Consider the following 13,117-nt stretch of genomic DNA (forward strand, 5'->3'; position numbering starts at 1 on the left):
GATTGTTGTGCTGCACTCCCGTCCTGCATGCCCCGTGTGGTGTATTGTGCTGCTGCAAACCCTGATGCCTGCCCTGTAGGGTCAGATTGGTGCACCTCTCCATGTCCCTCCTGTCCTCTGTTATCCGAGTCCATGTCCCTACCCCAATTCCTCCTGCCTACCATGATCCTATGTACCATACTTGCAAACATTTTGAACTTGGTAAGAGGGAGATTTTGAAAAAAACCTGGGGTATTGATTTTCCCCTTTGAGTTACATTGTAAAAGAGGAGATTGTAGACAGGAGACAGATCAAATAAAGCCCATTTGAGCTTAAAAACATTGGACGTTTCCTGTCTGAAACGGGTCTGTTGGCATGTATGGTTGTACTACCACTGCCTCTTCCTTCTGCCCACAATGGTCTATTATATTGCCACAGCCTCTCTTGCCAGTCCTGTATTGTTGGTTTGTTGCCCCTGCCCCCCTTTCCACTGCCCTCCATAGTCTGTTGTGCTGCCACTGGCCTTCCTGCCTGCCCAGTGTGGTCAAATTGTTGCCTCTGCACTCTCCTACCTGCCTTCAATTTTCAGAGTCCGTGCCCCTGGCCTCTGCCTCTCAACAGTATCCCAATGAACAACTAGATTTCTAACATTCTATATTTATTACAAAAGTGTGTAACGCCTGACATCTTGATGTAATCAAAACTAATACCTAGAGCATTTCCTTTAGAAATTACATATATGAGAGGGTCTTATTTGCATCAAAATTATGGTTAGTGCTCTAAAAAACTAAAATAAGGACATATTTTTTGAGTTTTCAAATAGCGACAAAGAGCTTCTAAATTATTTATCCAGTTGACCAATTGATTAAATGTTGCACTTAGGGGAGAGGATGTGGTGTTACTTCCAGAGCTGCAGACTTTGCAACTGGGGAACCAGGTTGGAGTTTCTGCTTCAGCTCAACATTCTGTGATTCTGGTCAAATCACTTAATCTCCCCATGTCTACAACCAAAATGAATTTGATCTTGTGTGATGTAACCAATGCTCATGTAAAGCACTCCAATACCTGACAAGTCTGCACTATATAAAACTGCAAATACACAAAAAATAAGTGTTTTGCACACTTCTGTCATTGGGCTACATGTGGGTTACATCTGGGTGATAATTGTGCTGCATTTGGGCTCTTTTGTCTCTGGTGGCCATCTTGGGAGATTTATTTGTTATGAAGTTTCCTAATTTCCTAATTTACTGCAGTCTACTCAGTAGGAAATGCTTTCAGTTTTTTACTTTGATTCCATCAAGAAGGTATTCAGATATGTCACACATTTGCCATGAATTCTAAATGTTAGCACTCTAGTTGCTCATTAGATCACTGTAGTAAAGCTACTGCTCACCACGGAAGTCTGCTGCTGGTGTTAAAAGTGCATGTTTCAGTCTTCATATCAGAATTTTTTTATGAAATGGAAGAGGATTTGAGAAGTCACTCAAAATGTGCCCTAATTTTTCTTTCTGCAGCACTAATCATAATTTCTATGGCCAAATGAACCCCCTCATTTTGTTCCTTTGTAAATTAAATGTTTTAAGTGTTACCATTTTATTCCAATCAAGATGGCTTCAGATGTGCCATACTTTTGTCATAAGTAAGACTGTTAGCGCTCTAGTTGTTCTTTGGAACACTCTGGGAAGCTGCAGTAGAACACAAAGGAATCAACTGACAGTCTCTGCCCTTGTTGGATGTACATGTTTTACTGAGAATGTCAGACTTCATTCTCACATGACTGAGAAAGATAATGTGAATTTACAGAAAATATGCTCTCAGTTTAGCTTATAGATCACTTTCCAAACCTCTGTGGGAAAAGCATGAGAAAATGGTTTTCTCTCAAACATGATTCATGATATCACAGAAAAAGGCTTTTTCACATGGTAAAAACACCTTAGAACACACCACAATTCCTAAAATGAGTATGGTACCATCAACAAATGATTTATAATGTAACTAAAGTCTTAAAACCTTCTATTAACTGCAATGCTTTTTAATGAGGTGCTATCATGTATATTGGTCCCAAGATGGCTGCCAACACTTCTTGGATGAAGTGCTGACAGTCAATCAGATCTCACGATGAGATGTGAGGTTAGGCTCCGCCCAGATATATATGTGATTTTGATTTTAATTTTCTCAGGAACTACTGAACGGATGTACACCATTTAAGCAAAAGGCACGAGTCTGAACTGAGGACTACCTCTTTGCCAAATTTGGTGTAATTCCATTCAGCAGTTCAGGCTGTAGCTGCGTCAACAGGTCCTATGGGAATATGCATGGGGAAAACGCGTTTTGGGACCCCCCTTTTTTCTCAGCCCCCTCTTGACGCATCACCGTGAAATTTTCAGGATAGCGGACCGGAGCTAGCCAAAAGTTTGGAAAATTTCGTGAAGATTCGTCAATCGGCGCCAACGTTTTTTCAAATAGAATGTTGCAGATTTCCTATGGAAAATAGGTCCTAACTATAACTACCTACTGGCGACTGTAATAAATATATATATATATATATATATATCAGCACAACATCCTCCGTTTACTGGGGGCCACCGACTCTGCAGGGTGGGCTCAAAGGTTGCAGGAGCGGAGAAGCCTGCATGTTCAATGCTTCAAAAATAAAGCCCCACTCCGACTTCTGTGCAAACACAAAACTTTATTCGTCTGAAGCAGCATATATATAACTCAAGTCCTGACCGGTTTCGGCATCACCACGCCTTGCTCACAGGTGAGTTCAATAATTACCATGTGGTCACGAGGCCATAGGATCAACTACAGCCCCCAGCATGCATCATCGTTGCTTTGTAATCACGAGGCATTGCTTAATATTCATGTTTTGCCCAAATAGCGTTATATGAACAATGTCCCAACAACGTACCAAATTGTAATGTGCACGCATTCCTTCTCACAGCAAGTGCACTTTTATGCTGCCTCTGTCCATGATAAGGGTTAGCACTGCGGAGCTTCCAAGAGGAGAAAAATAGGGGAATCAATGCAGTCCTGAGAGCTCTTGAGATATGCAGTAATCAAGCTTTGATGTCAGTAATCTTCAGTCCATCTGGATGCAGTGATTTTAAACGGTACATCCAGAAGCTTTCCCTGGAGTCCAGTAGTTCTTCCTTTGAAACATGTCCCACGGGGAAAATCTTCAAATCTGATAGTGAATGATCCACAAGGTTGAAATAATTGGCTACAGGCTGGTCAATTTTCTTATTAATTATTGCAAATTTGTTGTTGTAGGTTCACTGTTATTTGTATCCCCATCTAAAACCTGGTTGGTATTCCTGTTTTCACTAAGCAGGTCTTGCATATCATGCAGCAATGGCAGGTCTGACGCTGTTAAATTGAATTTGAAAGGTATGTTTGGTAGTAGTTCTTGAATATTTTCGCCTTCAGATCTTCCTTTGTTCTGATGTGAAAAGTATTTTTTCAGTTTGAGTTTTCTAATACCTTTATATATATCAATTCTTGTTTTAGCATATTTGAAAGAGCTTTGTGGGCAATAGGAAAGACCTAAAGACAGTAGTTGTATTTCTGCCTTATTAAGTACAACAGCAGTTAGGTTAATTACGTTTAGATTTGCGGTTGGTTCGTTTGATACTACCGCCTCCAGTTCCGTCTTGGTTGTCATTTCTGTTGTTGTTTTTTTTTGCTTGCTTGATCTGCATTTGGCATTTCTTCTTTCCCGGCATTTTACTGTTCTGTTCTTGGTTGTTTTAATTGTTGACCTCAGGGGCACAGAGTTTGTCTGCGCTCGAGGACTAAAAAATCCTCCTCCTCTGCCAGACTGATTTTCGCAAATATTAGTGTCAATTTTTGTCTGCGTGATTCAACCTCCGCCTCACTTTCGAGGGCTGATATGAGCTCAGAGTTTGACAACGTGCAAGCTTCTGCTCTTGAATCCAAGTGGGTTTGTTTGGCCATTTGGACTCCCCCATATTTGGAGACTTTGAGGGAATCATATTTCTTTGCGAATGTGAAAATTCTTCCAATTTCAAAATCCATTCTGACTCGATGGAACTTAAATGCCTTCCGTTCGCGGATTTTATCTTCTTCTTTTTTTAACCTTTTTGTCATTTCGTCTTTAAGTTTGATTAATTCCTCTATTTGGCCCATCGAGCTGAGTTCACCATCAAGTAATTCAATCTGTTCTGCTAATGCTGCCCGATCTTTTTCTGTATACTTCACCAGTATAACTAGAAGTCTTCTTGATAACATATATATACATATATAGGTATTTGCAGAAACATTGAAGAACTGATTCTCGAAATCATCCGCCATGTTGTTTTTCATTGTTGCCTAGGTAGTACAGACTTTGAGCTTTCCCGAGGGAAACATTGTTTATTTTATTTTTGTCCTGTAGGGCATAAAGCCTGATTGATCTCGGGCAATAGGTGAATCCACCTCTCCATTAAGAAGCAATATTTGCCTATTCAAGGAACACTCAACTGGGGCTACCCCTTCTTGTGGATTAGGACTATAGTTGACTATAGCAGGGAGTCTTCATTCGGTGCCTCATAGAACATTGCTCAAAGTGGACCCACAATTCAGAATTTCAATCACAGAAAGAATTCAGGTGGGAAGCCAGTTAGGCCCTAGGAATGACCTTGTTTCAGCTGAGCCAAGGATTCAGAAATCCACAATTCTATTGTATCTTTTTCTAGGGTAGTGGTCTTCAAACGTTTTAATGTTTAATGCTGTGCCCCCCAGAGGGGAAAAAATCATTAAGCCCCCCCTCAGAATTATTCACAATTATTGTAATAAATTGGCAATGTTTAAATATGTCTATACATATTTAAACATTGCAGTTATGTTCTGTTTTAAAATGCAATCAAATACATGCATGCCAAACACACTATTCTGGTCAGGCAGGCCTTACTAACAAGTACAAGTATCCACAGTGAGACTATTAGAAGAGGGGTTGGGAGGTTTGAAGAATATTTAGAGTCCCTTCCCTTTTGACACCTTCTCCCAGGTAGGATATAAATAGCAAAAGATGTTAGTGATGGCCCAATACAGAGCAGCTTAATTCCGCTCATTTTTTTCAGCTCAAAACAAAGCACTGTTATCAGCACAATGTTTATTTTGGTCAGATCCTGGCACCACCCCCCCGATCACTTGAGGCCCCTCTAGGGGAGCCCACCCCCCAGTTTGAAGAACCCTGTTCTAGGGCCTTGCGGGATCTTCCCCAAGTCAGAGAGCTTGGCTATGCCCCTGTATAAGCAGTCTAAGTCTCCCACTATGCCTCCCACTTGTGGCTGATAGATTTCACTGAGGTAGGCAGCGAAGACCTGCACCATATTTGCAGACATTTCTGCTACCTCACTATTTCTGTCCCACACTAAATGGATCCATCTCTGCCTCCTCTTGCTTTGCTAACCAGGCCAATGATATCCTGGCTTCATCATCCATGTCATAGACCCTAACCTGCTGTGCCCTATTACGTACCCTCGCTTCTTGGTAAACTAGAGAATTGTAAATCCTCCTTTTGAAATCTATAGGGTGACAAGAGCCAGTGACAGACAGACCATATATTTTACCTCCCACTGCATCATTCTTGTCTCCATCTCTCTGCATTCCTTCTCCCTGTTTCTCCATTTGCTGGTAGCATGAGCTATTATGTGCCCCCTTATTACCGCTTTATAGGCCTACCATAGGTCTGCTACTGACTTCACCATCCCTGTATTGTCTTTATAATAAACATCAGTGGCCCCTATGATTACTTTCCTTATGTTTTAGTCCATCAGTTCCAAGGAGTCTAGTTGCCAATTCACCCTTGTCCTCATGGAGCCTGCCATGATGGTCATGTTCACTGGGGAGTGAATATATACAGCCTCAGCACAGGGATCAGGGAGTTGGAAACATATGAGTACAGTTACACCCGGGGTATTCCTTCCTCCAGAGTTCAGCCATCCACATTGCCTCCAGAAAAGGGAGCAACAGTGTATCCATTCTTGACTACCTTCTGGAAGCTGTGATACTATCCATGTCTCCCTGGAGTTTTAGGCTATGGTTTATTATTAGAAGAACCTCAGGAGTCTTCGCCATCCAGTTGACCAGCTTATCCAGATTGTTTGTCTGTAGGTCTGCATGGAAGAAACACAACACCACCGCAAAATTGTTTCTATTCCATCTGCCACACACTGCAGCCTGCCATCAAGCCATGTCTTTCCAGTACTTAGTGACCAGTAGCAGAAGAGTATTGCACACTAGTGTAACCACACCCCCGGATCCTAAAGAAAACCCGGCATGGAGCAGTAACTTATATCTCTCTCAGTCCAGGAACCTGTACCTATTGCCCACCAGGTACCATTCTTGCAGGGAGATTGTGTATGGGTCCTGTCTCACCAGGTATTTCCACACCACCCCCCATTTCAGCATATCCCCAGGGCCATTGACATTCCAAAATAGTACCTTCAGGGGCAGGCTCCCTGGGGGTAAAGGCGTATCATAATCTCGGAAATCTATCTGGTGGTCATGGGCCTCAGTCCATTGGATGCATATGGGCTATGGCAGACTCAGTCTTTACTACCCTTTCCACAAGCTTCCTGTGTTGGACCCTCAATCAATAAATCAATCAGTAATTAGTGAAGTGGGCTACTCATCCGTGAGGGTCTCAAGGCGCTGGGGGCGTGGGATATTGTGCAGTTCCATCTCATCCATAGAGCCAGGTCTTGAGGCTCTTCCTGAATGCTTGCAGAGTGGGGGATCGCCTTATGCGGAGCGGGAGTTCGTTCCAGGTCTTTGCCATGATGTAGGAGTAGGATCTTCCTCCCGTTCTGGCTCTGCGGATGCGAGGGGTTTCGGCAAGGTCGAGGTTGGTGGAGCGGAGGCTTCTTTTGGGTGCGTTGAAGGAGACTCTTTCGTTGAGGTATTTGGGTCCGGTGTTGTGGAGGGATTTATAGGCATGAGGGAGTGGCTTGTAGGTCACTCTCTTCTGGAAGGGGAGCCAGTGAGGTCTTGTAGGTGCTGGGTGATGTTCTCTTGTCGTGGGATGCCGAGGATGAGTCTGGCAGCAATCTTCTAGATGGTCTGGAGTTTGCAGAGTAGGGATTTGTTGATTCTGGCGTAAAGGGCTTTTTCGTAGTCCAATCTGCTGGTTATGAGTACGTGGGTGATGGCCTTTCTGGATTCGGGGGGATCCATTTAAAGGTCTTGCGGAGGATGTGGAGGGTGTTGAAGCACGTGGAAGAAGCGGCATTGATCTGTCAGGGCATGGTAAGGGAGAAGTCGAGTATGATGCCAAAGGTTGCAGGCATGTCTGTGGGTGTGGGGGTTTGACAAGGGCAATCAGCCACCAGGTGTTGTCCCATGCAGAGGGTGTAGATCCAAGGACAAGGACTTCTGTACTGTACGAGTTGAGCTGGAGGCAGCTGCTGCTCATCCAGGAAGCAGCTTCTGTCATTCCTTCCTGGAAGCTGAGTCTGGTGGTGTCGGGTTCCTTGGTGAGGTGGAGGATGACTTGGGTGTTGTTGGCGTATGATACTATGCTGAGTCCATGCTTTCTGAGGATGGAGGCATGGAGGGCCATGTAGCTGTTAAAAAGCATGGGGCTGTGCGATGATCCTTGGGGTACTCTGCAGCTGATCTCTGTGGGTTCAAAGAGGAATGGCGGGAGACTGATTCTTTGGGTTCAGACCGTGAGGAATGAGTGGATACAGTTTGGGCGGTTCCCTGTTTACCGGCGTCATGGAGTCTGGCAGTGATTGTATGGTAGGAGGCAGGGTTGAAGGCTTCTGAGAGGTCTAGTAGGATGAGGACCGCAGTGTGGCACTGGTCGAGGAGAGTGCGGATTTCATCTGTGGCGGCTAGGAGGGCAGTCTCTGTGCTGTGGCTGCTGCGGAATCTGGAGTGGTGGGAGCGAGGACTGAGTTAGCTTTAATGAGGTTTGTGAGCTGGATGTTGGTGATCTTCTCAGTGACTTTGGCTGCGAAGGGGAGACGCAAGATGGGTCTGTAGTTTTGTAGGTCCTACTGGTCTGCGGAGGGCCTCTTGAGGAAGGGCTTGACTTCTGTGCGTTTCCAGTCATTGGGGAACATGCCAGTTTCGAAGGTGGAGTTGATGGTGTGTCGTAGTTCGGGTGCTATGGCGGCAGCAGCTCTGTGAAAGACGTGCAGTTGGCAGAGGTCTGTGAGGGCTCTGAGTGTATGCTCTTCATGGTTGTGGTGGTGTCTTCTGTAGTGACAGGGGAACAGGTGGAGATAGTAGGCTGGCTGGCGTCGCTAGAGATAGGTGTGGTGTCTGTGCTTTTTTTCTGTTCATTGAAGATGTCGTAGAAGGACTTGATCTTGAGATGGAAGTAGGAGCCGAGTTTGTTGCAGAGGTCCTAGGAGGGCGTGACGTCTAATATTTCACAGGGGGTTTGGTGAATTCTTGTTGAAGAGTTCCTTCAAGTAGCTGGAGTTGGCGAGGGTTCTGTCCTGGATGAAGTTCCTTTTTGTGGATCTGATGTGTTGGTGGTATTCAGTCATGGCAGTTTTGTAGCTAGTCCGTTCTTCTGGGGTTTTGTTGTTTCTCTATGCTTTCTCGAGACGTCTGCAGGTGCGTCTGGATTCTCCAAGGTCGACGGTGAACCAGGTGGCTTCTGTGGGTGCTGGCTGTTGTAGTTCAGGATGGGGGGCATGCTTGTCTGAGCAGTTGGTGATCCATCTGTGGAGTTCGTTGGCTGCAGAATTGGCGTTAGTCGTGGCGGAAGGGGAAGCATGGTTGAGGGTGGATTTTAGGTGCTCTTTGGTGACCTTGCTCCAATTCCTGCACAAGGGGCATGGTTTCGGTTTGTGCATGGTGGTGGGTTTTGAGAAGGAGAAATGTACGCAGTCGTGGTCTGTGAAGTGGATGTTGTTTCCTCCTGAGAAGATGGGGTCGAGGGTGTGTTCTGCCTTGTGGGTGGGGGTGGTGATGAGCTGTTTCAGTCCTATGTCGGTGAGGTTGTCCAGGAGGGCCATGGAGTTGGGGTCACTGAGGTTGTTGAGGTGGAAATTCATGTCTCCGAGCAGTATGTAGTCCATGGAGGTAATGGCGTCGGGGGTGATGAGGTCTGTGATGAACGTGGTGCGTGGTCTGGGAGGTCTGCAGGCGAGGGTGCTGCGTAGGGTTATTCTGGGGTTGGTTAGGTTCTGTAACTAGAGGTGTTCCATGGGGGATGAAGAGTTGTTCATGCTGGCTGTGGTGGGTCGGAAGGAATTCTTGTGTACAATGGCGAGTCCTCCTACCATGTGGTTGAGGCGGTCCTTCCTCTGGATCTTGTATCCGTTGGGGATGGCGGTTGCAATGTCAGGGGTGTAGGCGGCATTGGTCCAGGTTTCTGTGAGGAAGGCGACGGCTGGTGACTAGGTGTCGAGGAGGTCCCAGATAGGAGGTCCCAGATTTCTACTGCATGTCTTTGCAGAGAGCGTATGTTGAGGAGGATGCAGCTCTGGGGTTTGGGTGTGATGGTTCCTGGTGGGTGGGTGGTAGCCATGGGGTTCCAGAGGAGGGTGAAGGTCCGGCAGCAGTGTCAGCAGGAAAACAGGTCATGGGTGGTGTTTGGCACCGACAGCTGGCCGTTGTTGTTTCTTCTGTGGTTGAGTGAATGAAGGACAGCTGAGTCATAGCGGTGGGTGGTCGGAGAACCAGGGTCTTTGGCGCTGGTCGTGGTTGGGTCACGGACAGGCGCAGATGGTCTTGTCTTTGGTCGGCATTAAATTGCCAGCGGCTGGCCCGCTGCACGCAGCCACCATTAAGTAGGGGGCCGTGGGAGGGAGCGCAGCTGGGAGGCGGGAACCGACAAGGGGGGTGCAGGAGCAGGAGCGGCTGGAAGGCAGCGAAAAACACTAACAATGAAAAGAAAAATTGTGGAAGAGGCAACAAAGAGAAAAATAGGCCCAGAAAAGGCACAAGGAGACAGACAGGCAGAAAAATGAGCACAAGGAGACAACCAGGCACAAACAAGGCACAATTGCATAAACACGGCACAGACAAGGCAGAAACTACAAAAAGGCTGGCAGAGCGGCCCAGCAGAAGAGCAAGGCTCTTCCACTGGACCACCAGGGATGAGACACAAGCAGGAGCCTGTGGGTGGAGGAGGCCCTTGAACACCTGCCTGTAAGCAGAGAGGTGCTGGGGGCAGCAGTGCAATGACAGAGCTACACGAGGGGAGAGCAGAGTTCCCTGACTAGGAAGTCAGAGGTCTTGCTGGGACCCTGAGCACACTGATGCCTTGCACCACTGCAGCGATGTGTTCCAGTTCTGTCTTGGTTTCATGTATAGTGGCCAGGATCTAACTGAGTGGGCCTCCAGGCTCCTATCTGTAGCTTCTTGTTGCTGGCTGCTCAGTTTCTGGGTTTGGCCAGGTGGCTTTTTATTGTGAGGTGCTTTCATTTCCTTCGGTCCATGGGCCAAGTCTCTGGCCCTGGCTGTAATGTTTCCCACTGTTCTATTCACAGCTGTCTGTCACTCCTCCCCAGTTCAGGTCATATCGAGACCTCTCCTTCTGACTCCATCTCTATGGATTCCTGGGTGCAACATGCTGACAGGTGGGCTGTGCTGCCTAGGTACCACAGGGAATGCTGGTTGCCCTTGGGCTGCCCCTCCCGGAGTCCATCACAGCTTCCCAACCAGGAGCTCACCATAACCACCCACTCGCCCCTGCAGGGCCAGCTACCCAGCCCCTTGTACGACCGAGTCCAGGCAGGCGAGTAAGCTGTTCCCAGAAAGGTCCAAGATGCTTTCTCCAATGTCAATGACATTTACTTAATGGATGATGAATTAAATACTCATTTGGCAAGAGTGGATCGCATACTAATGCAATTTGCTGAACTTTGTTACAAGGTACCTTTTCTTGAAATCTCACATTGCTTTCCTCGCTGTTCTTTTCCTTGGTTATTAATTAACCAACGATGGTAAGAGCTTGACCCCTCACTTTTTAGAGAAATGTGCTCAATTATAGTCAACCAATAATCTTACAAAATTGCAATCTTTGCTTGGCTTTTTGAACTTCAGAAGAACCTACATTCCAAACTATGCGCAACATATCAAATCGCTCTATGCTTTGATACGTCCAGATTTTTTTCCATCCTGCTGGATGCCTGCACTTACTGTGATTCTCAGATCTTTACAGTCTGATTTGCTTGAAAACATATTTAAATACAAGTCTCAATACAACAAATTTGGTCATCCGGATTTTGCCGGGTTATTTTGGCTTTACTTATGTCACATTTGATTAGGGTGATACATTTCCTATTGCATAGAAGTCACATTTATATTTCCTGGCAAAAATGCATTTTGCTTCTGTTGAATAAAATACTGACAGTAGTCCAGATGGCAATCCTCAAGGAATGGCCTTTAGCTGGTAAATGCATTCTTCTCATTCCTCCTGTGCCCATCTTAGAGGCTGTCACAAAAGCAAGCATTCCTAATTCTAAAGCCCTGCATCCCTTGTGCATTCAATGGGCTACATCTTTAACAGCAGTTGATGTCAGCTTTGTCTTGAGCCTTCTTTGCAGACACAGGAATTTATTACAATATGAGCATGTTTATCCTGTATCCTCTACTGTCCTTCCACTCGATGAATATCAATATATTATTTACACCGATAGCTCAGCACAACCTGCTATAAGTTTTAAACAGCAATACTCTGCAGCGTGCACAGTTGTTTGAGGCACTATGCCGGATGGCATTTTTCAACCGACAATTACTCACACTCGGTCTCTATGTGACTGTACTGCGCAGTTGGCTGAACTGACGGCTTTGCTTCTTGCACTTGAACATACAGATCCTTAGTTCCCCACACTTATAGTGTGTGATTTGTTTTATTGTGTACAATCATTTAATGATAATCTGCATTTTTGGTGACAAAATCACTTTAAAGATTCTAAAGGTAACACAATCAAGCATAAACTGATTTGGGTTAAAGTGGAGAATTTTTTAGATAAGATGCCACTAGTGCATGTTATTCATACATTGGGTCATCAATGTGTGGGAGCACACACAGTAGGGGATTCCCTGGCTGATGAGGAAGCCAAATCTGCAGTTGCCACATGTAAAATAGCAGCAGTTACGCATTCTAGAACTTGGGTTGAAAGTGACATCACGGCTGCCGTCCATGCTTTTCAAGCCGGCGCTGCTTTACCAAAAGGTTTTCCTTCCAAATATTCATATTTCCTAATTGAACAACAGGTTTCATTTGTAACAATACCAGGGATGGGAGACTGCACGATACCCAACCTTGACCACAGGTAATTCTTTAATAGTTTCCGTGCATGAAGGTGTTACTCCTGCACATGCAGGATCGGCAGCCACTGTTTCCCTTTTACAACAACAGTATTGGTGGCAGGGTTTGTATCAGCAAACCAGAAAATATGTCTTGTATTGTGACATTTGCCAACAAATTAAAACTTCCACTGTGTCTAGACCACCACAGACACATTTGTTTATTTTGAATCAGCCTTTTGACTGCATTTATCTAGATCATGGTGGTCCATTAATTTTCAATACTGCATTCAGGATTATTTCGGTTGCAGTTCATTCTTGATCTAGGTTCCTTTGGGTATTGCTTGACTGACACTTGAACTTGTATTAAAGATTTGCAAGTATTTGTCTGGTCTTCTGCCTGTGGAGCATTTTTGCCTGTAAGGCTTACCGGGATTCATTGCAATCCATGGGTGAGCAGGTGCATTTTACTTCTCTATATAGGCCTGAGAGCAATTCTGTTGTGGAGAGAATTAACTGTGAATTATAGCAATCCTTAAAGGCAAGAGTATTAGGTACAGAGCTTGGTTGGTTGAATCATCTTTATGGGGTTCAACGAGCATTAAATAATCACCCTAAAACATCTCTGGGTGGGTATACTTCATATGAAATGTGATTTGGCTTCTACATGTATGTTGCAGGTCCTGATGGTCCAGATATTGTGGTGGCAGCCGTAGCCTTTGACGTAGGTAACCACTGTGCTGTCTTGCAGGATCTTCAAAAGTGCCATGACTCTCTAGCTCACACACATTTGCTTCCAGCTCTTTCATCAAGTACTGATACTCAAATTCCTGTTTCCGGTCGGCTTCCCAAGTTTAAAGACCATGTTTGTGAAATTGTGTCCCTCAAGAAGGAATTTGGCCCAACATACTGTATT

The sequence above is a fragment of the Triturus cristatus genome, chromosome 2_2, assembly GCF_964204655.1.
Source record: "Triturus cristatus chromosome 2_2, aTriCri1.1, whole genome shotgun sequence".
Classification (NCBI taxonomy): domain Eukaryota; kingdom Metazoa; phylum Chordata; class Amphibia; order Caudata; family Salamandridae; genus Triturus; species Triturus cristatus.